The sequence below is a fragment of the Pseudophryne corroboree genome, unplaced genomic scaffold (genome assembly GCF_028390025.1).
Source record: "Pseudophryne corroboree isolate aPseCor3 unplaced genomic scaffold, aPseCor3.hap2 scaffold_1109, whole genome shotgun sequence".
In the NCBI taxonomy this organism is placed as follows: domain Eukaryota; kingdom Metazoa; phylum Chordata; class Amphibia; order Anura; family Myobatrachidae; genus Pseudophryne; species Pseudophryne corroboree.
The window spans coordinates 92,501-115,562 of NW_026967735.1; the positions used below are offsets into that span (position 1 = coordinate 92,501).

At 42.3% G+C, this 23,062-nt stretch overlaps 15 non-coding genes across 15 annotated transcripts; all 15 read left to right on the forward strand.

Moving 5' to 3' along the window:
• The first annotated feature begins 229 nt into the window (after positions 1-229).
• TRNAD-GUC (transfer RNA aspartic acid (anticodon GUC)) lies at positions 230-301 on the forward strand. The gene has a single exon. It is a non-coding gene; the product is annotated as a tRNA-Asp (tRNA).
• A 745-nt stretch (positions 302-1,046) lies between these two features.
• On the forward strand, positions 1,047-1,118 carry TRNAD-GUC (transfer RNA aspartic acid (anticodon GUC)). The gene has a single exon. It is a non-coding gene; the product is annotated as a tRNA-Asp (tRNA).
• Positions 1,119-1,863: 745 nt separating this feature from the next.
• TRNAD-GUC (transfer RNA aspartic acid (anticodon GUC)) lies at positions 1,864-1,935 on the forward strand. Its single transcript has one exon. It is a non-coding gene; the product is annotated as a tRNA-Asp (tRNA).
• Positions 1,936-2,680: 745 nt separating this feature from the next.
• TRNAD-GUC (transfer RNA aspartic acid (anticodon GUC)) lies at positions 2,681-2,752 on the forward strand. The gene has a single exon. It is a non-coding gene; the product is annotated as a tRNA-Asp (tRNA).
• A 745-nt stretch (positions 2,753-3,497) lies between these two features.
• TRNAD-GUC (transfer RNA aspartic acid (anticodon GUC)) lies at positions 3,498-3,569 on the forward strand. The gene has a single exon. It is a non-coding gene; the product is annotated as a tRNA-Asp (tRNA).
• Positions 3,570-5,131: 1,562 nt separating this feature from the next.
• On the forward strand, positions 5,132-5,203 carry TRNAD-GUC (transfer RNA aspartic acid (anticodon GUC)). The gene has a single exon. It is a non-coding gene; the product is annotated as a tRNA-Asp (tRNA).
• Positions 5,204-13,767: 8,564 nt separating this feature from the next.
• On the forward strand, positions 13,768-13,839 carry TRNAD-GUC (transfer RNA aspartic acid (anticodon GUC)). Its single transcript has one exon. It is a non-coding gene; the product is annotated as a tRNA-Asp (tRNA).
• Positions 13,840-15,394: 1,555 nt separating this feature from the next.
• Positions 15,395-15,466, forward strand: TRNAD-GUC (transfer RNA aspartic acid (anticodon GUC)). Its single transcript has one exon. It is a non-coding gene; the product is annotated as a tRNA-Asp (tRNA).
• A 745-nt stretch (positions 15,467-16,211) lies between these two features.
• TRNAD-GUC (transfer RNA aspartic acid (anticodon GUC)) lies at positions 16,212-16,283 on the forward strand. The gene has a single exon. It is a non-coding gene; the product is annotated as a tRNA-Asp (tRNA).
• A 1,555-nt stretch (positions 16,284-17,838) lies between these two features.
• Positions 17,839-17,910, forward strand: TRNAD-GUC (transfer RNA aspartic acid (anticodon GUC)). The gene has a single exon. It is a non-coding gene; the product is annotated as a tRNA-Asp (tRNA).
• Positions 17,911-18,655: 745 nt separating this feature from the next.
• On the forward strand, positions 18,656-18,727 carry TRNAD-GUC (transfer RNA aspartic acid (anticodon GUC)). The gene has a single exon. It is a non-coding gene; the product is annotated as a tRNA-Asp (tRNA).
• Positions 18,728-19,472: 745 nt separating this feature from the next.
• Positions 19,473-19,544, forward strand: TRNAD-GUC (transfer RNA aspartic acid (anticodon GUC)). Its single transcript has one exon. It is a non-coding gene; the product is annotated as a tRNA-Asp (tRNA).
• A 745-nt stretch (positions 19,545-20,289) lies between these two features.
• Positions 20,290-20,361, forward strand: TRNAD-GUC (transfer RNA aspartic acid (anticodon GUC)). Its single transcript has one exon. It is a non-coding gene; the product is annotated as a tRNA-Asp (tRNA).
• Positions 20,362-21,105: 744 nt separating this feature from the next.
• On the forward strand, positions 21,106-21,177 carry TRNAD-GUC (transfer RNA aspartic acid (anticodon GUC)). The gene has a single exon. It is a non-coding gene; the product is annotated as a tRNA-Asp (tRNA).
• Positions 21,178-22,739: 1,562 nt separating this feature from the next.
• Positions 22,740-22,811, forward strand: TRNAD-GUC (transfer RNA aspartic acid (anticodon GUC)). Its single transcript has one exon. It is a non-coding gene; the product is annotated as a tRNA-Asp (tRNA).
• Positions 22,812-23,062: the final 251 nt, after the last annotated feature.

Below are 23,062 nucleotides of genomic sequence, written 5' to 3' on the forward strand. Positions count from 1 at the left end.
TTTAATTGAAATGACTATCTTTTTTGCAAAGTGGTATTGTAGTCTTTGTTTCAGCTGAGACAAAAATAAATCTTTTTATCTGCTTCTTATTTAGGGTTTTATGTTAGCTTGATAACATGTAGCACATAATCTCTGTGGCCAATGACACAGACGCATCTCGAGACCTCACCCTGACATGTTTCTGGGTGTATTTTCAGCTCCAATTTTGCCTGCAGATTCAAGAAGTTAGTCCTCGTTAGTATAGTGGTGAGTATCACCGCCTGTCACGCGGGAGACCGGGGTTCGATTCCCCGACGGGGAGAACATTGCAAGTTTTTATCAGGTTCAGAGATTCGTTGCTCAAGGTTATGGAGAATCAAAGTCCGAATCCAATTGTAGCGTGAAAAATATACCACTTGATTTTGAGAGCATAAGAAAGAACCAGAAACACCAATTGCATAGCCTCATTTTTAGTTTGGGTATCACCCCTTGCTTTTATCTAGCATGGCATGTACTGTTTTTGTGCATTACAATATTTGCATATCATCCTCTTACAATTGGCTCATGCTGTAACACAGGAGACAGCTATGTAGTGGACAAGTCTCTTGTGAGCTAAACCTGATTATGACATCACATCAATGTAGCAAAGCTGAAACTATTGTATGCCTACAGAGTATAGATTGAGAGAGAAGTGTCTTTTCCTATGAATTGCAGGCTAAAATGGACTTGCATCCCCTACTTTCAAAGGGAGTAACTGTATAGTAAGTGAGATAGATAGACCGATATCATGTAAGCTTCCTAGCCATGACCGACCAGTAGAGGATAACAGAAAAAGGTTTTTAATTGAAATGACTATCTTTTTTGCAAAGTGGTATTGTAGTCTTTATTTCAGCTGAGACAAAAATAAATCTTTTTATCTGCTTCTTATTTAGGGTTTTATGTTAGCTTGATAACATGTAGCACATAATCTCTGTGGCCAATGACACAGACGCATCTCGAGACCTCACCCTGACATGTTTCTGGGTGTATTTTCAGCTCCAATTTTGCCTGCAGATTCAAGAAGTTAGTCCTCGTTAGTATAGTGGTGAGTATCCCCGCCTGTCACGCGGGAGACCGGGGTTCGATTCCCCGACGGGGAGAACATTGCAAGTTTTTATCAGGTTCAGAGATTCGTTGCTCAAGGTTATGGAGAATCAAAGTCCGAATCCAATTGTAGCGTGAAAAATATACCACTTGATTTTGAGAGCATAAGAAAGAACCAGAAACACCAATTGCATAGCCTCATTTTTAGTTTGGGTATCACCCCTTGCTTTTATCTAGCATGGCATGTACTGTTTTTGTGCATTACAATATTTGCATATCATCCTCTTACAATTGGCTCATGCTGTAACACAGGAGACAGCTATGTAGTGGACAAGTCTCTTGTGAGCTAAACCTGATTATGACATCACATCAATGTAGCAAAGCTGAAACTATTGTATGCCTACAGAGTATAGACTGAGAGAGAAGTGTCTTTTCCTATGAATTGCAGGCTAAAATGGACTTGCATCCCCTACTTTCAAAGGGAGTAACTGTATAGTAAGTGAGATAGATAGACCGATATCATGTAAGCTTCCTGGCCATGACCGACCAGTAGAGGATAACAGAAAAAGGTTTTTAATTGAAATGACTATCTTTTTTGCAAAGTGGTATTGTAGTCTTTTTTTCAGCTGAGACAAAAATAAATCTTTTTATCTGCTTCTTATTTAGGGTTTTATGTTAGCTTGATAACATGTAGCACATAATCTCTGTGGCCAATGACACAGACGCATCTCGAGACCTCACCCTGACATGTTTCTGGGTGTATTTTCAGCTCCAATTTTGCCTGCAGATTCAAGAAGTTAGTCCTCGTTAGTATAGTGGTGAGTATCCCCGCCTGTCACGCGGGAGACCGGGGTTCGATTCCCCGACGGGGAGAACATTGCAAGTTTTTATCAGGTTCAGAGATTCGTTGCTCAAGGTTATGGAGAATCAAAGTCCGAATCCAATTGTAGCGTGAAAAATATACCACTTGATTTTGAGAGCATAAGAAAGAACCAGAAACACCAATTGCATAGCCTCATTTTTAGTTTGGGTATCACCCCTTGCTTTTATCTAGCATGGCATGTACTGTTTTTGTGCATTACAATATTTGCATATCATCCTCTTACAATTGGCTCATGCTGTAACACAGGAGACAGCTATGTAGTGGACAAGTCTCTTGTGAGCTAAACCTGATTATGACATCACATCAATGTAGCAAAGTTGAAACTATTGTATGCCTACAGAGTATAGACTGAGAGAGAAGAGTCTTTTCCTATGAATTGCAGGCTAAAATGGACTTGCATCCCCTACTTTCAAAGGGAGTAACTGTATAGTAAGTGAGATAGATATACCGATATCATGTAAGCTTCCTGGCCATGACCGACCAGTAGAGGATAACAGAAAAAGGTTTTTAATTGAAATGACTATCTTTTTTGCAAAGTGGTATTGTAGTCTTTGTTTCAGCTGAGACAAAAATAAATCTTTTTATCTGCTTCTTATTTAGGGTTTTATGTTAGCTTGATAACATGTAGCACATAATCTCTGTGGCCAATGACACAGACGCATCTCGAGACCTCACCCTGACATGTTTCTGGGTGTATTTTCAGCTCCAATTTTGCCTGCAGATTCAAGAAGTTAGTCCTCGTTAGTATAGTGGTGAGTATCCCCGCCTGTCACGCGGGAGACCGGGGTTCGATTCCCCGACGGGGAGAACATTGCAAGTTTTTATCAGGTTCAGAGATTCGTTGCTCAAGGTTATGGAGAATCAAAGTCCGAATCCAATTGTAGCGTGAAAAATATACCACTTGATTTTGAGAGCATAAGAAAGAACCAGAAACACCAATTGCATAGCCTCATTTTTAGTTTGGGTATCACCCCTTGCTTTTATCTAGCATGGCATGTACTGTTTTTGTGCATTACAATATTTGCATATCATCCTCTTACAATTGGCTCATGCTGTAACACAGGAGACAGCTATGTAGTGGACAAGTCTCTTGTGAGCTAAACCTGATTATGACATCACATCAATGTAGCAAAGCTGAAACTATTGTATGCCTACAGAGTATAGACTGAGAGAGAAGTGTCTTTTCCTATGAATTGCAGGCTAAAATGGACTTGCATCCCCTACTTTCAAAGGGAGTAACTGTATAGTAAGTGAGATAGATAGACCGATATCATGTAAGCTTCCTGGCCATGACCGACCAGTAGAGGATAACAGAAAAAGGTTTTTAATTGAAATAACTATCTTTTTTGCAAAGTGGTATTGTAGTCTTTGTTTCAGCTGAGACAAAAATAAATCTTTTTATCTGCTTCTTATTTAGGGTTTTATGTTAGCTTGATAACATGTAGCACATAATCTCTGTGGCCAATGACACAGACGCATCTCGAGACCTCACCCTGACATGTTTCTGGGTGTATTTTCAGCTCCAATTTTGCCTGCAGATCCAAGAAGTTAGTCCTCGTTAGTATAGTGGTGAGTATCCCCGCCTGTCACGCGGGAGACCGGGGTTCGATTCCCCGACGGGGAGAACATTGCAAGTTTTTATCATGTTCAGAGATTCGCTGCTCAAGGTTATGGAGAATCAAAGTCCGAATCCAATTGTAGTGTGAAAAATATACCACTTGATTTTGAGAGCATAAGAAAGAACCAGAAACACCAATTGCATAGCCTCGTTTTTAGTTTGGGTATCACCCCTTGCTTTTATCTAGCATGGTATGTACTGTTTTTGTGCATTACAATATTTGCATATCATCCTCTTACAATTGGCTCATGCTGTAACACAGGAGACAGCTATGTAGTGGACAAGTCTCTTGTGAGCTAAACCTGATTATGACATCACATCAATGTAGCAAAGCTGAAACTATTGTATGCCTACAGAGTATAGACTAAGAGAGAAGTGTCTTTTCCTATGAATTGCAGGCTAAAATGGACTTGCATCCCCTACTTTCAAAGGGAGTAACTGTATAGTAAGTGAGATAGAAAGACCGATATCATGTAAGCTTCCTGGCCATGACCGACCAGTAGAGGATAACAGAAAAAGGTTTTTAATTGAAATGACTATCTTTTTTGCAAAGTGGTATTGTAGTCTTTGTTTCAGCTGAGACAAAAATAAATCTTTTTATCTGCTTCTTATTTAGGGTTTTATGTTAGCTTGATAACATGTAGCACATAATCTCTGTGGCCAATGACACAGACGCATCTCGAGACCTCACCCTGACATGTTTCTGGGTGTATTTTCAGCTCCAATTTTGCCTGCAGATTCAAGAAGTTAGTCCTCGTTAGTATAGTGGTGAGTATCCCCACCTGTCACACGGGAGACCGGGGTTCGATTCCCCGACGGGGAGAACATTGCAAGTTTTTATCAGGTTCAGAGATTCGTTGCTCAAGGTTATGGAGAATCAAAGTCCGAATCCAATTGTAGCGTGAAAAATATACCACTTGATTTTGAGAGCATAAGAAAGAACCAGAAACACCAATTGCATAGCCTCATTTTTAGTTTGGGTATCACCCCTTGCTTTTATCTAGCATGGCATGTACTGTTTTTGTGCATTACAATATTTGCGTATCATCCTCTTACAATTGGCTCATGCTGTAACACAGGAGACAGCTATGTAGTGGACAAGTCTCTTGTGAGCTAAACCTGATTATGACATCACATCAATGTAGCAAAGCTGAAACTATTGTATGCCTACAGAGTATAGACTGAGAGAGAAGAGTCTTTTCCTATGAATTGCAGGCTAAAATGGACTTGCATCCCCTACTTTCAAAGGGAGTAACTGTATAGTACGTGAGATAGATAGACCGATATCATGTAAGCTTCCTGGCCATGACCGACCAGTTGAGGATAACAGAAAAAGGTTTTTAATTGAAATGACTATCTTTTTTGCAAAGTGGTATTGTAGTCTTTGTTTCAGCTGAGACAAAAATAAATCTTTTTATCTGCTTCTTATTTAGGGTTTTATGTTAGCTTGATAACATGTAGCACATAATCTCTGTGGCCAATGACACAGACGCATCTCGAGACCTCACCCTGACATGTTTCTGGGTGTATTTTCAGCTCCAATTTTGCCTGCAGATTCAAGAAGTTAGTCCTCGTTAGTATAGTGGTGAGTATCCCCGCCTGTCACGCGGGAGACCGGGGTTCGATTCCCCGACGGGGAGAACATTGCAAGTATTTATCAGGTTCAGAGATTCGTTGATCAAGGTTATGGAGAATCAAAGTCCGAATCCAATTGTAGCGTGAAAAATATACCACTTGATTTTGAGAGCATAAGAAAGAACCAGAAACACCAATTGCATAGCCTCATTTTTAGTTTGGGTATCACCCCTTGCTTTTATCTAGCATGGCATGTACTGTTTTTGTGCATTACAATATTTGCATATCATCCTCTTACAATTGGCTCATGCTGTAACACAGGAGACAGCTATGTAGTGGACAAGTCTCTTGGGAGCTAAACCTGATTATGACTAGAGATGAGCGGGTTCGGTTTCTTTGAATCCGAACCCGCACGAACTTCACTTTTTTTTTCACGGGTCCGAGCGACTCGGATCTTCCCACCTTGCTCGGTTAACCCGAGCGCGCCCGAACGTCATCATGACGCTGTCGGATTCTCGCGAGACTCGGATTCTATATAAGGAGCCGCGCGTCGCCGCCATTTTCACACGTGCATTGAGATTGATAGGGAGAGGACGTGGCTGGCGTCCTCTCCATTAGAATAGATTAGAAGAGAGAGAGAGAGATTGTGCAGACAGAGTTTACCACAGTGACCAGTGCAGTTGTTGTTAAGTTAACTTTTATTTAATATATCCGTTCTCTGCTATATCCGTTCTCTGCCTGAAAAAAACGATACACAGCAGTCACACAGTGTGACTCAGTCTGTGTGCACTCAGCTCAGCCCAGTGTGCTGCACATCAATGTATAAAAGCTTATAATAATTGTGGGGGAGACTGGGGAGCACTGCAGGTTGTTATAGCAGGAGCCAGGAGTACATAATATTATATTAATTTAAAATTAAACAGTGCACACTTTTGCTGCAGGAGTGCCACTGCCAGTGTGACTAGTGGTGACCAGTGCCTGACCACCAGTATAGTAGTATATTGTTGTATACTATCTCTTTATCAACCAGTCTATATTAGCAGCAGACACAGTACAGTGCGGTAGTTCACGGCTGTGGCTACCTCTGTGTCGGCAGTCGGCACTCGGCAGGCAGTCCGTCCATCCATAATTGTATAATTATATACCACCTAACCGTGGTATTTTTTTTTCTTTCTTTATACCGTCGTCATAGTCATACTAGTTGTTACGAGTATACTACTATCTCTTTATCAACCAGTGTACAGTGCGGTAGTTCACGGCTGTGGCTACCTCTGTGTCGGCAGTCGGCAGGCAGTCCGTCCATCCATAATTGTATTATTATAATATATACCACCTAACCGTGGTTTTTTTTTCATTCTTTATACCGTCATAGTCAGTCATACTAGTTGTTACGAGTATACTACTATCTCTTTATCAACCAGTGTACAGTGCGGTAGTTCACGGCTGTGGCTACCTCTGTGTCGGCAGTCGGCAGGCAGTCCGTCCATCCATAATTGTATTATAATATATACCACCTAACCGTGGTTTTTTTTTCATTCTTTATACCGTCATAGTGTCATACTAGTTGTTACGAGTATACTACTATCTCTTTATCAACCAGTGTACAGTGCGGTAGTTCACGGCTGTGGCTACCTCTGTGTCGGCAGTCGGCAGGCAGTCCGTCCATCCATAATTGTATTATAATATATACCACCTAACCGTGGTTTTTTTTTCATTCTTTATACCGTCATAGTCAGTCATACTAGTTGTTACGAGTATACTACTATCTCTTTATCAACCAGTGTACAGTGCGGTAGTTCACGGCTGTGGCTACCTCTGTGTCGGCACTCGGCAGGCAGTCCGTCCATCCATAATTGTATTATAATATATACCACCTAACCGTGGTTTTTTTTTCATTCTTTATACCGTCATAGTGTCATACTAGTTGTTACGAGTATACTACTATCTCTTTATCAACCAGTGTACAGTGCGGTAGTTCACGGCTGTGGCTACCTCTGTGTCGGCAGTCGGCAGGCAGTCCGTCCATCCATAATTGTATTATAATATATACCACCTAACCGTGGTTTTTTTTTCATTCTTTATACCGTCATAGTGTCATACTAGTTGTTACGAGTATACTACTATCTCTTTATCAACCAGTGTACAGTGCGGTAGTTCACGGCTGTGGCTACCTCTGTGTCGGCAGTCGGCAGGCAGTCCGTCCATCCATAATTGTATTATAATATATACCACCTAACCGTGGTTTTTTTTTCATTCTTTATACCGTCATAGTCAGTCATACTAGTTGTTACGAGTATACTACTATCTCTTTATCAACCAGTGTACAGTGCGGTAGTTCACGGCTGTGGCTACCTCTGTGTCGGAACTCGGCAGGCAGTCCGTCCATCCATAATTGTATTACAATATATACCACCTAACCGTGGTTTTTTTTTCATTCTTTATACCGTCATAGTCAGTCATACTAGTTGTTACGAGTATACTACTATCTCTTTATCAACCAGTGTACAGTGCGGTAGTTCACGGCTGTGGCTACCTCTGTGTCGGAACTCGGCAGGCAGTCCGTCCATCCATAATTGTATTATTATAATATATACCACCTAACCGTGGTTTTTTTTTCATTCTTTATACCGTCATAGTGTCATACTAGTTGTTACGAGTATACTACTATCTCTTTATCAACCAGTGTACAGTGCGGTAGTTCACGGCTGTGGCTACCTCTGTGTCGGCAGTCGGCAGGCAGTCCGTCCATCCATAATTGTATTATAATATATACCACCTAACCGTGGTTTTTTTTTCATTCTTTATACCGTCATAGTCAGTCATACTAGTTGTTACGAGTATACTACTATCTCTTTATCAACCAGTGTACAGTGCGGTAGTTCACGGCTGTGGCTACCTCTGTGTCGGAACTCGGCAGGCAGTCCGTCCATCCATAATTGTATTACAATATATACCACCTAACCGTGGTTTTTTTTTCATTCTTTATACCGTCATAGTCAGTCATACTAGTTGTTACGAGTATACTACTATCTCTTTATCAACCAGTGTACAGTGCGGTAGTTCACGGCTGTGGCTACCTCTGTGTCGGAACTCGGCAGGCAGTCCGTCCATCCATAATTGTATTATTATAATATATACCACCTAACCGTGGTTTTTTTTTCATTCTTTATACCGTCATAGTGTCATACTAGTTGTTACGAGTATACTACTATCTCTTTATCAACCAGTGTACAGTGCGGTAGTTCACGGCTGTGGCTACCTCTGTGTCGGCAGTCGGCAGGCAGTCCGTCCATCCATAATTGTATTATAATATATACCACCTAACCGTGTTTTTTTTTTCATTCTTTATACCGTCATAGTCAGTCATACTAGTTGTTACGAGTATACTACTATCTCTTTATCAACCAGTGTACAGTGCGGTAGTTCACGGCTGTGGCTACCTCTGTGTCGGAACTCGGCAGGCAGTCCGTCCATCCATAATTGTATTACAATATATACCACCTAACCGTGGTTTTTTTTTCATTCTTTATACCGTCATAGTCAGTCATACTAGTTGTTACGAGTATACTACTATCTCTTTATCAACCAGTGTACAGTGCGGTAGTTCACGGCTGTGGCTACCTCTGTGTCGGCACTCGGCAGGCAGTCCGTCCATCCATAATTGTATTACAATATATACCACCTAACCGTGGTTTTTTTATACCACCTAACCGTGGCAGTCCGTCCATAATTGTATACTAGTATCCAATCCATCCATCTCCATTGTTTACCTGAGGTGCCTTTTAGTTCTGCCTATAAAATATGGAGAACAAAAAAGTTGAGGTTCCAAAATTAGGGAAAGATCAAGATCCACTTCCACCTCGTGCTGAAGCTGCTGCCACTAGTCATGGCCGAGACGATGAAATGCCAGCAACGTCGTCTGCCAAGGCCGATGCCCAATGTCATAGTACAGAGCATGTCAAATCCAAAACACCAAATATCAGAAAAAAAAGGACTCCAAAACCTAAAATAAAATTGTCGGAGGAGAAGCGTAAACTTGCCAATATGCCATTTACCACACGGAGTGGCAAGGAACGGCTGAGGCCCTGGCCTATGTTCATGGCTAGTGGTTCAGCTTCACATGAGGATGGAAGCACTCAGCCTCTCGCTAGAAAACTGAAAAGACTCAAGCTGGCAAAAGCACCGCAAAGAACTGTGCGTTCTTTGAAATCCCAAATCCACAAGGAGAGTCCAATTGTGTCGGTTGCGATGCCTGACCTTCCCAACACTGGACGTGAAGAGCATGCGCCTTCCACTATTTGCATGCCCCCTGCAAGTGCTGGAAGGAGCACCCGCAGTCCAGTTCCTGATAGTCAGATTGAAGATGTCAGTGTTGAAGTACACCAGGATGAGGAGGATATGGGTGTTGCTGGCGCTGGGGAGGAAATTGACCAGAAGGATTCTGATGGTGAGGTGGTTTGTTTAAGTCAGGCACCCGGGGAGACACCTGTTGTCCGTGGGAGGAATATGGCCGTTGACATGCCAGGTGAAAATACCAAAAAAATCAGCTCTTCGGTGTGGAGGTATTTCACCAGAAATGCGGACAACAGGTGTCAAGCCGTGTGTTCCCTTTGTCAAGCTGTAATAAGTAGGGGTAAGGACGTTAACCACCTCGGAACATCCTCCCTTATACGTCACCTGCAGCGCATTCATAATAAGTCAGTGACAAGTTCAAAAACTTTGGGTGACAGCGGAAGCAGTCCACTGACCAGTAAATCCCTTCCTCTTGTAACCAAGCTCACGCAAACCACCCCACCAACTCCCTCAGTGTCAATTTCCTCCTTCCCCAGGAATGCCAATAGTCCTGCAGGCCATGTCACTGGCAAGTCTGATGAGTCCTCTCCTGCCTGGGATTCCTCCGATGCATCCTTGCGTGTAACGCCTACTGCTGCTGGCGCTGCTGTTGTTGCCGCTGGGAGTCGATGGTCATCCTAGAGGGGAAGTCGTAAGCCCACTTGTACTACTTCCAGTAAGCAATTGACTGTTCAACAGTCCTTTGCGAGGAAGATGAAATATCACAGCAGTCATCCTACTGCAAAGCGGATAACTGAGGCCTTGGCATCCTGGGTGGTGAGAAACGTGGTTCCGGTATCCATCATTACTGCAGAGCCAACTAGAGACTTGTTGGAGGTACTGTGTCCCCGGTACCAAATACCATCTAGGTTCCATTTCTCTAGGCAGGCGATACCGAAAATGTACACAGACCTCAGAAAAAGAGTCACCAGTGTCCTAAAAAATGCAGCTGTACCCAATGTCCACTTAACCACGGACATGTGGACAAGTGGAGCAGGGCAGGGTCAGGACTATATGACTGTGACAGCCCACTGGGTAGATGTATGGACTCCCGCCGCAAGAACAGCAGCGGCGGCACCAGTAGCAGCATCTCGCAAACGCCAACTCTTTCCTAGGCAGGCTACGCTTTGTATCACCGCTTTCCAGAATACGCACACAGCTGAAAACCTCTTACGGCAACTGAGGAAGATCATCGCGGAATGGCTTACCCCAATTGGACTCTCCTGTGGATTTGTGGCATCGGACAACGCCAGCAATATTGTGTGTGCATTAAATATGGGCAAATTCCAGCACGTCCCATGTTTTGCACATACCTTGAATTTGGTGGTGCAGAATTTTTTAAAAAACGACAGGGGCGTGCAAGAGATGCTGTCGGTGGCCAGAAAAATTGCGGGACACTTTCGGCGTACAGGCACCACGTACAGAAGACTGGAGCACCACCAAAAACTACTGAACCTGCCCTGCCATCATCTGAAGCAAGAAGTGGTAACGAGGTGGAATTCAACCCTCTATATGCTTCAGAGGTTGGAGGAGCAGCAAAAGGCCATTCAAGCCTATACAATTGAGCACGATATAGGAGATGGAATGCACCTGTCTCAAGTGCAGTGGAGAATGATTTCAACGTTGTGCAAGGTTCTGATGCCCTTTGAACTTGCCACACGTGAAGTCAGTTCAGACACTGCCAGCCTGAGTCAGGTCATTCCCCTCATCAGGCTTTTGCAGAAGAAGCTGGAGGCATTGAAGAAGGAGCTAACACGGAGCGATTCCGCTAGGCATGTGGGACTTGTGGATGCAGCCCTTAATTCGCTTAACAAGGATTCACGGGTGGTCAATCTGTTGAAATCAGAGCACTACATTTTGGCCACCGTGCTCGATCCTAGATTTAAAGCCTACCTTGGATCTCTCTTTCCGGCAGACACAGGTCTGCTGGGGTTGAAAGACCTGCTGGTGACAAAATTGTCAAGTCAAGCGGAACGCGACCTGTCAACATCTCCTCCTTCACATTCTCCCGCAACTGGGGGTGCGAGGAAAAGGCTCAGAATTCCGAGCCCACCCGCTGGCGGTGATGCAGGGCAGTCTGGAGCGACTGCTGATGCTGACATCTGGTCCGGACTGAAGGACCTGACAACGATTACGGACATGTCGTCTACTGTCACTGCATATGATTCTCTCAACATTGATAGAATGGTGGAGGATTATATGAGTGACCGCATCCAAGTAGGCACGTCACACAGTCCGTACTTATACTGGCAGGAAAAAGAGGCAATTTGGAGGCCCTTGCACAAACTGGCTTTATTCTACCTAAGTTGCCCTCCCACAAGTGTGTACTCCGAAAGAGTGTTTAGTGCCGCCGCTCACCTTGTCAGCAATCGGCGTACGAGGTTACATCCAGAAAATGTGGAGAAGATGATGTTCATTAAAATGAATCATAATCAATTCCTCCGCGGAGACATTGACCAGCAGCAATTGCCTCCACAAAGTACACAGGGAGCTGAGATGGTGGATTCCAGTGGGGACGAATTGATAATCTGTGAGGAGGGGGATGTACACGGTGATATATCGGAGGGTGAAGATGAGGTGGACATCTTGCCTCTGTAGAGCCAGTTTGTGCAAGGAGAGATTAATTGCTTCTTTTTGGGGGGGGGTCCAAACCAACCCGTCATATCAGTCACAGTCGTGTGGCAGACCCTGTCACTGAAATGATGGGTTGGTTAAAGTGTGCATGTCCTGTTTTGTTTATACAACATAAGGGTGGGTGGGAGGGCCCAAGGACAATTCCATCTTGCACCTCTTTTTTCTTTTCTTTTTCTTTGCATCATGTGCTGATTGGGGAGGGTTTTTTGGAAGGGACATCCTGCGTGACACTGCAGTGCCACTCCTAGATGGGCCCAGTGTTTGTGTCGGCCACTAGGGTCGCTAATCTTACTCACACAGCTACCTCATTGCGCCTCTTTTTTTCTTTGCGTCATGTGCTGTTTGGGGAGGGTTTTTTGGAAGGGACATCCTGCGTGACACTGCAGTGCCACTCCTAGATGGGCCCGGTGTTTGTGTCGGCCACTAGGGTCGCTAATCTTACTCACACAGTCAGCTACCTCATTGCGCCTCTTTTTTTCTTTGCGTCATGTGCTGTTTGGGGAGGGTTTTTTGGAAGGGCCATCCTGCGTGACACTGCAGTGCCACTCCTAGATGGGCCCGGTGTTTGTGTCGGCCACTAGGGTCGCTAATCTTACTCACACAGCTACCTCATTGCGCCTCTTTTTTTCTTTGCGTCATGTGCTGTTTGGGGAGGGTTTTTTGGAAGGGCCATCCTGCGTGACACTGCAGTGCCACTCCTAGATGGGCCCGGTGTTTGTGTCGGCCACTAGGGTCGCTAATCTTACTCACACAGCTACCTCATTGCGCCTCTTTTTTTCTTTGCGTCATGTGCTGTTTGGGGAGGGTTTTTTGGAAGGGACATCCTGCGTGACACTGCAGTGCCACTCCTAGATGGGCCCGGTGTTTGTGTCGGCCACTAGGGTCGCTTATCTTACTCACACAGCGACCTCGGTGCAAATTTTAGGACTAAAAATAATATTGTGAGGTGTAAGGTATTCAGAATAGACTGAAAATGAGTGTAAATTATGGTTTTTGAGGTTAATAATACTTTGGGATCAAAATGACCCCCAAATTCTATGATTTAAGCTGTTTTTTAGTGTTTTTGGAAAAAAACACCCGAATCCAAAACACACCCGAATCCGACAAAAATAATTCGGTGAGGTTTTGCCAAAACGCGTTCGAACCCAAAACACGGCCGCGGAACCGAACCCAAAACCAAAACACAAAACCCGAAAAATTTCAGGCGCTCATCTCTAATTATGACATCACATCAATGTAGCAAAGCTGAAACTATTGTATGCCTACAGAGTATAGACTGAGAGAGAAGTGTCTTTTCCTATGAATTGCAGGCTAAAATGGACTTGCATCCCCTACTTTCAAAGGGAGTAACTGTATAGTAAGTGAGATAGATAGACCGATATCATGTAAGCTTCCTGGCCATGACCGACCAGTAGAGGATAACAGAAAAAGGTTTTTAATTGAAATAACTATCTTTTTTGCAAAGTGGTATTGTAGTCTTTGTTTCAGCTGAGACAAAAATAAATCTTTTTATCTGCTTCTTATTTAGGGTTTTATGTTAGCTTGATAACATGTAGCACATAATCTCTGTGGCCAATGACACAGACGCATCTCGAGACCTCACCCTGACATGTTTCTGGGTGTATTTTCAGCTCCAATTTTGCCTGCAGATCCAAGAAGTTAGTCCTCGTTAGTATAGTGGTGAGTATCCCCGCCTGTCACGCGGAAGACCGGGGTTCGATTCCCCGACGGGGAGAACATTGCAAGTTTTTATCATGTTCAGAGATTCGTTGCTCAAGGTTATGGAGAATCAAAGTCCGAATCCAATTGTAGCGTGAAAAATATACCACTTGATTTTGAGAGCATAAGAAAGAACCAGAAACACCAATTGCATAGCCTCGTTTTTAGTTTGGGTATCACCCCTTGCTTTTATCTAGCATGGCATGTACTGTTTTTGTGCATTACAATATTTGCATATCATCCTCTTACAATTGGCTCATGCTGTAACACAGGAGACAGCTATGTAGTGGACAAGTCTCTTGTGAGCTAAACCTGATTATGACATCACATCAATGTAGCAAAGCTGAAACTATTGTATGCCTACAGAGTATAGACTAAGAGAGAAGTGTCTTTTCCTATGAATTGCAGGCTAAAATGGACTTGCATCCCCTACTTTCAAAGGGAGTAACTGTATAGTAAGTGAGATAGAAAGACCGATATCATGTAAGCTTCCTGGCCATGACCGACCAGTAGAGGATAACAGAAAAAGGTTTTTAATTGAAATGACTATCTTTTTTGCAAAGTGGTATTGTAGTCTTTGTTTCAGCTGAGACAAAAATAAATCTTTTTATCTGCTTCTTATTTAGGGTTTTATGTTAGCTTGATAACATGTAGCACATAATCTCTGTGGCCAATGACACAGACGCATCTCGAGACCTCACCCTGACATGTTTCTGGGTGTATTTTCAGCTCCAATTTTGCCTGCAGATTCAAGAAGTTAGTCCTCGTTAGTAGAGTGGTGAGTATCCCCGCCTGTCACGCGGGAGACTGGGGTTCGATTCCCCGACGGGGAGAACATTGCAAGTTTTTATCAGGTTCAGAGATTCGTTGCTCAAGGTTATGGAGAATCAAAGTCCGAATCCAATTGTAGCGTGAAAAATATACCACTTGATTTTGAGAGCATAAGAAAGAACCAGAAACACCAATTGCATAGCCTCGTTTTTAGTTTGGGTATCACCCCTTGCTTTTATCTAGCATGGCATGTACTGTTTTTGTGCATTACAATATTTGCATATCATCCTCTTACAATTGGCTCATGCTGTAACACAGGAGACAGCTATGTAGTGGACAAGTCTCTTGTGAGCTAAACCTGATTATGACATCACATCAATGTAGCAAAGCTGAAACTATTGTATGCCTATAGACTGAGAGAGAAGTGTCTTTTCCTATGAATTGCAGGCTAAAATGGACTTGCATCCCCTACTTTCAAAGGGAGTAACTGTATAGTAAGTGAGATAGATAGACCGATATCATGTAAGCTTCCTGGCCATGACCGACCAGTAGAGGATAACAGAAAAAGGTTTTTAATTGAAATAACTATCTTTTTTGCAAAGTGGTATTGTAGTCTTTGTTTCAGCTGAGACAAAAATAAATCTTTTTATCTGCTTCTTATTTAGGGTTTTATGTTAGCTTGATAACATGTAGCACATAATCTCTGTGGCCAATGACACAGACGCATCTCGAGACCTCACCCTGACATGTTTCTGGGTGTATTTTCAGCTCCAATTTTGCCTGCAGATCCAAGAAGTTAGTCCTCGTTAGTATAGTGGTGAGTATCCCCGCCTGTCACGCGGGAGACCGGGGTTCGATTCCCCGACGGGGAGAACATTGCAAGTTTTTATCAGGTTCAGAGATTCGTTGCTCAAGGTTATGGAGAATCAAAGTCCGAATCCAATTGTAGCGTGAAAAATATACCACTTGATTTTGAGAGCATAAGAAAGAACCAGAAACACCAATTGCATAGCCTCGTTTTTAGTTTGGGTATCACCCCTTGCTTTTATCTAGCATGGCATGTACTGTTTTTGTGCATTACAATATTTGCATATCATCCTCTTACAATTGGCTCATGCTGTAACACAGGAGACAGCTATGTAGTGGACAAGTCTCTTGTGAGCTAAACCTGATTATGACATCACATCAATGTAGCAAAGCTGAAACTATTGTATGCCTACAGAGTATAGACTGAGAGAGAAGTGTCTTTTCCTATGAATTGCAGGCTAAAATGGACTTGCATCCCCTACTTTCAAAGGGAGTAACTGTATAGTAAGTGAGATAGAAAGACCGATATCATGTAAGCTTCCTGGCCCTGACCGACCAGTAGAGGATAACAGAAAAAGGTTTTTAATTGAAATGACTATCTTTTTTGCAAAGTGGTATTGTAGTCTTTGTTTCAGCTGAGACAAAAATAAATCTTTTTATCTGCTTCTTATTTAGGGTTTTATGTTAGCTTGATAACATGTAGCACATAATCTCTGTGGCAAATGACACAGACGCATCTCGAGACCTCACCCTGACATGTTTCTGGGTGTATTTTCAGCTCCAATTTTGCCTGCAGATTCAAGAAGTTAGTCCTCGTTAGTATAGTGGTGAGTATCCCCGCCTGTCACGCGGGAGACTGGGGTTCGATTCCCCGACGGGGAGAACATTGCAAGTTTTTATCAGGTTCAGAGATTCGTTGCTCAAGGTTATGGAGAATCAAAGTCCGAATCCAATTGTAGCGTGAAAAATATACCACTTGATTTTGAGAGCATAAGAAAGAACCAGAAACACCAATTGCATAGCCTCGTTTTTAGTTTGGGTATCACCCCTTGCTTTTATCTAGCATGGCATGTACTGTTTTTGTGCATTACAATATTTGCATATCATCCTCTTACAATTGGCTCATGCTGTAACACAGGAGACAGCTATGTAGTGGACAAGTCTCTTGTGAGCTAAACCTGATTATGACATCACATCAATGTAGCAAAGCTGAAACTATTGTATGCCTATAGACTGAGAGAGAAGTGTCTTTTCCTATGAATTGCAGGCTAAAATGGACTTGCATCCCCTACTTTCAAAGGGAGTAACTGTATAGTAAGTGAGATAGATAGACCGATATCATGTAAGCTTCCTGGCCATGACCGACCAGTAGAGGATAACAGAAAAAGGTTTTTAATTGAAATAACTATCTTTTTTGCAAAGTGGTATTGTAGTCTTTGTTTCAGCTGAGACAAAAATAAATCTTTTTATCTGCTTCTTATTTAGGGTTTTATGTTAGCTTGATAACATGTAGCACATAATCTCTGTGGCCAATGACACAGACGCATCTCGAGACCTCACCCTGACATGTTTCTGGGTGTATTTTCAGCTCCAATTTTGCCTGCAGATCCAAGAAGTTAGTCCTCGTTAGTATAGTGGTGAGTATCCCTGCCTGTCACGCGGGAGACCGGGGTTCGATTCCCCGACGCGGAGAACATTGCAAGTTTTTATCAGGTTCAGAGATTCGTTGCTCAAGGTTATGGAGAATCAAAGTCCGAATCCAATTGTAGCGTGAAAAATATACCACTTGATTTTGAGAGCATAAGAAAGAACCAGAAACACCAATTGCATAGCCTCGTTTTTAGTTTGGGTATCACCCCTTGCTTTTATCTAGCATGGCATGTACTGTTTTTGTGCATTACAATATTTGCATATCATCCTCTTACAATTGGCTCATGCTGTAACACAGGAGACAGCTATGTAGTGGACAAGTCTCTTGTGAGCTAAACCTGATTATGACATCACATCAATGTAGCAAAGCTGAAACTATTGTATGCCTACAGAGTATAGACTGAGAGAGAAGTGTCTTTTCCTATGAATAGCAGGCTAAAATGGACTTGCATCCCCTACTTTCAAAGGGAGTAACTGTATAGTAAGTGAGATAGATAGACCGATATCATGTAAGCTTCCTGGCCATGACCGACCAGTAGAGGATAACAGAAAAAGGTTTTTAATTGAAATGACTATCTTTTTTGCAAAGTGGTATTGTAGTCTTTGTTTCAGCTGAGACAAAAATAAATCTTTTTATCTGCTTCTTATTTAGGGTTTTATGTTAGCTTGATAACATGTAGCACATAATCTCTGTGGCCAATGACACAGACGCATCTCGAGACCTCACCCTGACATGTTTCTGGGTGTATTTTCAGCTCCAATTTTGCCTGCAGATTCAAGAAGTTAGTCCTCGTTAGTATAGTGGTGAGTATCCCCACCTGTCACGCGGGAGACCGGGGTTCGATTCCCCGACGGGGAGAACATTGCAAGTTTTTATCAGGTTCAGAGATTCGTTGCTCAAGGTTATGGAGAATCAAAGTCCGAATCCAATTGTAGCGTGAAAAATATACCACTTGATTTTGAGAGCATAAGAAAGAACCAGAAACACCAATTGCATAGCCTCATTTTTAGTTTGGGTATCACCCCTTGCTTTTATCTAGCATGGCATGTACTGTTTTTGTGCATTACAATATTTGCATATCATCCTCTTACAATTGGCTCATGCTGTAACACAGGAGACAGCTATGTAGTGGACAAGTCTCTTGTGAGCTAAACCTGATTATGACATCACATCAATGTAGCAAAGCTGAAACTATTGTATGCCTACAGAGTATAGACTGAGAGAGAAGTGTCTTTTCCTATGAATTGCAGGCTAAAATGGACTTGCATCCCCTACTTTCAAAGGGAGTAACTGTATAGTAAGTGAGATAGATAGACCGATATCATGTAAGCTTCCTGGCCATGACCGACCAGTAGAGGATAACAGAAAAAGGTTTTTAATTGAAATAACTATCTTTTTTGCAAAGTGGTATTGTAGTCTTTGTTTCAGCTGAGACAAAAATAAATCTGTTTATCTGCTTCTTATTTAGGGTTTTATGTTAGCTTGATAACATGTAGCACATAATCTCTGTGGCCAATGACACAGACGCATCTCGAGACCTCACCCTGACATGTTTCTGGGTGTATTTTCAGCTCCAATTTTGCCTGCAGATTCAAGAAGTTAGTCCTCGTTAGTATAGTGGTGAGTATCCCCGCCTGTCACGCGGGAGACCGGGGTTCGATTCCCCAACGGGGAGAACATTGCAAGTTTTTATCAGGTTCAGAGATTCGTTGCTCAAGGTTATGGAGAATCAAAGTCCGAATCCAATTGTAGCGTGAAAAATATACCACTTGATTTTGAGAGCATAAGAAAGAACCAGAAACACCAATTGCATAGCCTCATTTTTAGTTTGGGTATCACCCCTTGCTTTTATCTAGCATGGCATGTACTGTTTTTGTGCATTACAATATTTGCATATCATCCTCTTACAATTGGCTCATGCTGTAACACAGGAGACAGCTATGTAGTGGACAAGTCTCTTGTGAGCTAAACCTGATTATGACATCACATCAATGTAGCAAAGCTGAAACTATTGTATGCCTACAGAGTATAGACTAAGAGAGAAGTGTCTTTTCCTATGAATTGCAGGCTAAAATGGACTTGCATCCCCTACTTTCAAAGGGAGTAACTGTATAGTAAGTGAGATAGATAGACCGATATCATGTAAGCTACCTGGCCATGACCGACCAGTAGAGGATAACAGAAAAAGGTTTTTAATTGAAATAACTATCTTTTTTGCAAAGTGGTATTGTAGTCTTTGTTTCAGCTGAGACAAAAATAAATCTTTTTATCTGCTTCTTATTTAGGGTTTTATGTTAGCTTGATAACATGTAGCACATAATCTCTGTGGCCAATGACACAGACGCATCTCGAGACCTCACCCTGACATGTTTCTGGGTGTATTTTCAGCTCCAATTTTGCCTGCAGATCCAAGAAGTTAGTCCTCGTTAGTATAGTGGTGAGTATCCCCGCCTGTCACGCGGGAGACCGGGGTTCGATTCCCCGACGGGGAGAACATTGCAAGTTTTTATCAGGTTCAGAGATTCGTTGCTCAAGGTTATGGAGAATCAAAGTCCGAATCCAATTGTAGCGTGAAAAATATACCACTTGATTTTGAGAGCATAAGAAAGAACCAGAAACACCAATTGCATAGCCTCGTTTTTAGTTTGGGTATCACCCCTTGCTTTTATCTAGCATGGCATGTACTGTTTTTGTGCATTACAATATTTGCATATCATCCTCTTACAATTGGCTCATGCTGTAACACAGGAGACAGCTATGTAGTGGACAAGTCTCTTGTGAGCTAACCCTGATTATGACATCACATCAATGTAGCAAAGCTGAAACTATTGTATGCCTACAGAGTATAGACTGAGAGAGAAGTGTCTTTTCCTATGAATTGCAGGCTAAAATGGACTTGCATCCCCTACTTTCAAAGGGAGTAACTGTATAGTAAGTGAGATAGAAAGAACGATATCATGTAAGCTTCCTGGCCATGACCGACCAGTAGAGGATAACAGAAAAAGGTTTTTAATTGAAATGACTATCTTTTTTGCAAAGTGGTATTGTAGTCTTTGTTTCAGCTGAGACAAAAATAAATCTTTTTATCTGCTTCTTATTTAGGGTTTTATGTTAGCTTGATAACATGTAGCACATAATCTCTGTGGCCAATGACACAGACGCATCTCGAGACCTCACCCTGACATGTTTCTGGGTGTATTTTCAGCTCCAATTTTGCCTGCAGATTTAAGAAGTTAGTCCTCGTTAGTATAGTGGTGAGTATCCCCGCCTGTCACGCGGGAGACTGGGGTTCGATTCCCCGACGGGGAGAACATTGCAAGTTTTTATCAGGTTCAGAGATTCGTTGCTCAAGGTTATGGAGAATCAAAGTCCGAATCCAATTGTAGCGTGAAAAATATACCACTTGATTTTGAGAGCATAAGAAAGAACCAGAAACACCAATTGCATAGCCTCGTTTTTAGTTTGGGTATCACCCCTTGCTTTTATCTAGCATGGCATGTACTGTTTTTGTGCATTACAATATTTGCATATCATCCTCTTACAATTGGCTCATGCTGTAACAGAGGAGACAGCTATGTAGTGGACAAGTCTCTTGTGAGCTAAACCTGATTATGACATCACATTAATGTAGCAAAGCTGAAACTATTGTATGCCTACAGAGTATAGACTGAGAGAGAAGTGTCTTTTCCTGTGAATTGCAGGCTAAAATGGACTTGCACCCCTACTTTCAAAGGGAGTAACTGGATAGTAAGTGAGATAGATAGACCGATATCATGTAAGCTTCCTGGCCATGACCGACCAGTAGAGGATAACAGAAAAAGGTTTTTAATTGAAATGACTATCTTTTTTGCAAAGTGGTATTGTAGTCTTTGTTTCAGCTGAGACAAAAATAAATCTGTTTATCTGCTTCTTATTTAGGGTTTTATGTTAGCTTGATAACATGTAGCACATAATCTCTGTGGCCAATGACACAGACGCATCTCGAGACCTCACCCTGACATGTTTCTGGGTGTATTTTCAGCTCCAATTTTGCCTGCAGATTCAAGAAGTTAGTCCTCGTTAGTATAGTGGTGAGTATCCCCACCTGTCACGCGGGAGACCGGGGTTCGATTCCCCGACGGGGAGAACATTGCAAGTTTTTATCAGGTTCAGAGATTCGTTGCTCAAGGTTATGGAGAATCAAAGTCCGAATCCAATTGTAGCGTGAAAAATATACCACTTGATTTTGAGAGCATAAGAAAGAACCAGAAACACCAATTGCATAGCCTCATTTTTAGTTTGGGTATCACCCCTTGCTTTTATCTAGCATGGCATGTACTGTTTTTGTGCATTACAATATTTGCATATCATCCTCTTACAATTGGCTCATGCTGTAACACAGGAGACAGCTATGTAGTGGACAAGTCTCTTGTGAGCTAAACCTGATTATGACATCACATCAATGTAGCAAAGCTGAAACTATTGTATGCCTACAGAGTATAGACTAAGAGAGAAGTGTCTTTTCCTATGAATTGCAGGCTAAAATGGACTTGCATCCCCTACTTTCAAAGGGAGTAACTGTATAGTAAGTGAGATAGAAAGACCGATATCATGTAAGCTTCCTGGCCATGACCGACCAGTAGAGGATAACAGAAAAAGGTTTTTAATTGAAATGACTATCTTTTTTGCAAAGTGGTATTGTAGTCTTTGTTTCAGCTGAGACAAAAATAAATCTTTTTATCTGCTTCTTATTTAGGGTTTTATGTTAGCTTGATAACATGTAGCACATAATCTCTGTGGCCAATGACACAGACGCATCTCGAGACCTCACCCTGACATGTTTCTGGGTGTATTTTCAGCTCCAATTTTGCCTACAGATTCAAGAAGTTAGTCCTCGTTAGTATAGTGGTGAGTATCCCCACCTGTCACGCGGGAGACTGGGGTTCGATTCCCCGACGGGGAGAACATTGCAAGTTTTTATCAGGTTCAGAGATTCGTTGCTCAAGGTTATGGAGAATCAAAGTCCGAATCCAATTGTAGCGTGAAAAATATACCACTTGATTTTGAGAGCATAAGAAAGAACCAGAAACACCAATTGCATAGCCTCGTTTTTAGTTTGGGTATCAACCCTTGCTTTTATCTAGCATGGCATGTACTGTTTTTGTGCATTACAATATTTGCATATCATCCTCTTACAATTGGCTCGTGCTGTAACACAGGAGACAGCTATGTAGTGGACAAGTCTCTTGTGAGCTAAATCTGATTATGACATCACATCAATGTAGCAAAGCTGAAACTATTGTATGCCTACAGAGTATAGACTGAGAGAGAAGTGTCTTTTCCTATGAATTGCAGGCTAAAATGGACTTGCATCCCCTACTTTCAAAGGGAGTAACTGTATAGTAAGTGAGATAGATAGACCGATATCATGTAAGCTTCCTGGCCATGACCGACCAGTAGAGGATAACAGAAAAAGGTTTTTAATTGAAATGACTATCTTTTTTGCAAAGTGGTATTGTAGTCTTTGTTTCAGCTGAGACAAAAATAAATCTTTTTATCTGCTTCTTATTTAGGGTTTTATGTTAGCTTGATAACATGTAGCACATAATCTCTGTGGCCAATGACACAGACGCATCTCGAGACCTCACCCTGACATGTTTCTGGGTGTATTTTCAGCTCCAATTTTGCCTGCAGATTCAAGAAGTTAGTCCTCGTTAGTATAGTGGTGAGTATCCCCACCTGTCACGCGGGAGACCGGGGTTCGATTCCCCGACGGGGAGAACATTGCAAGTTTTTATCAGGTTCAGAGATTCGTTGCTCAAGGTTATGGAGAATCAAAGTCCGAATCCAATTGTAGCGTGAAAAATATACCACTTGATTTTGAGAGCATAAGAAAGAACCAGAAACACCAATTGCATAGCCTCATTTTTAGTTTGGGTATCACCCCTTGCTTTTATCTAGCATGGCATGTACTGTTTTTGTGCATTACAATATTTGCATATCATCCTCTTACAATTGGCTCATGCTGTAA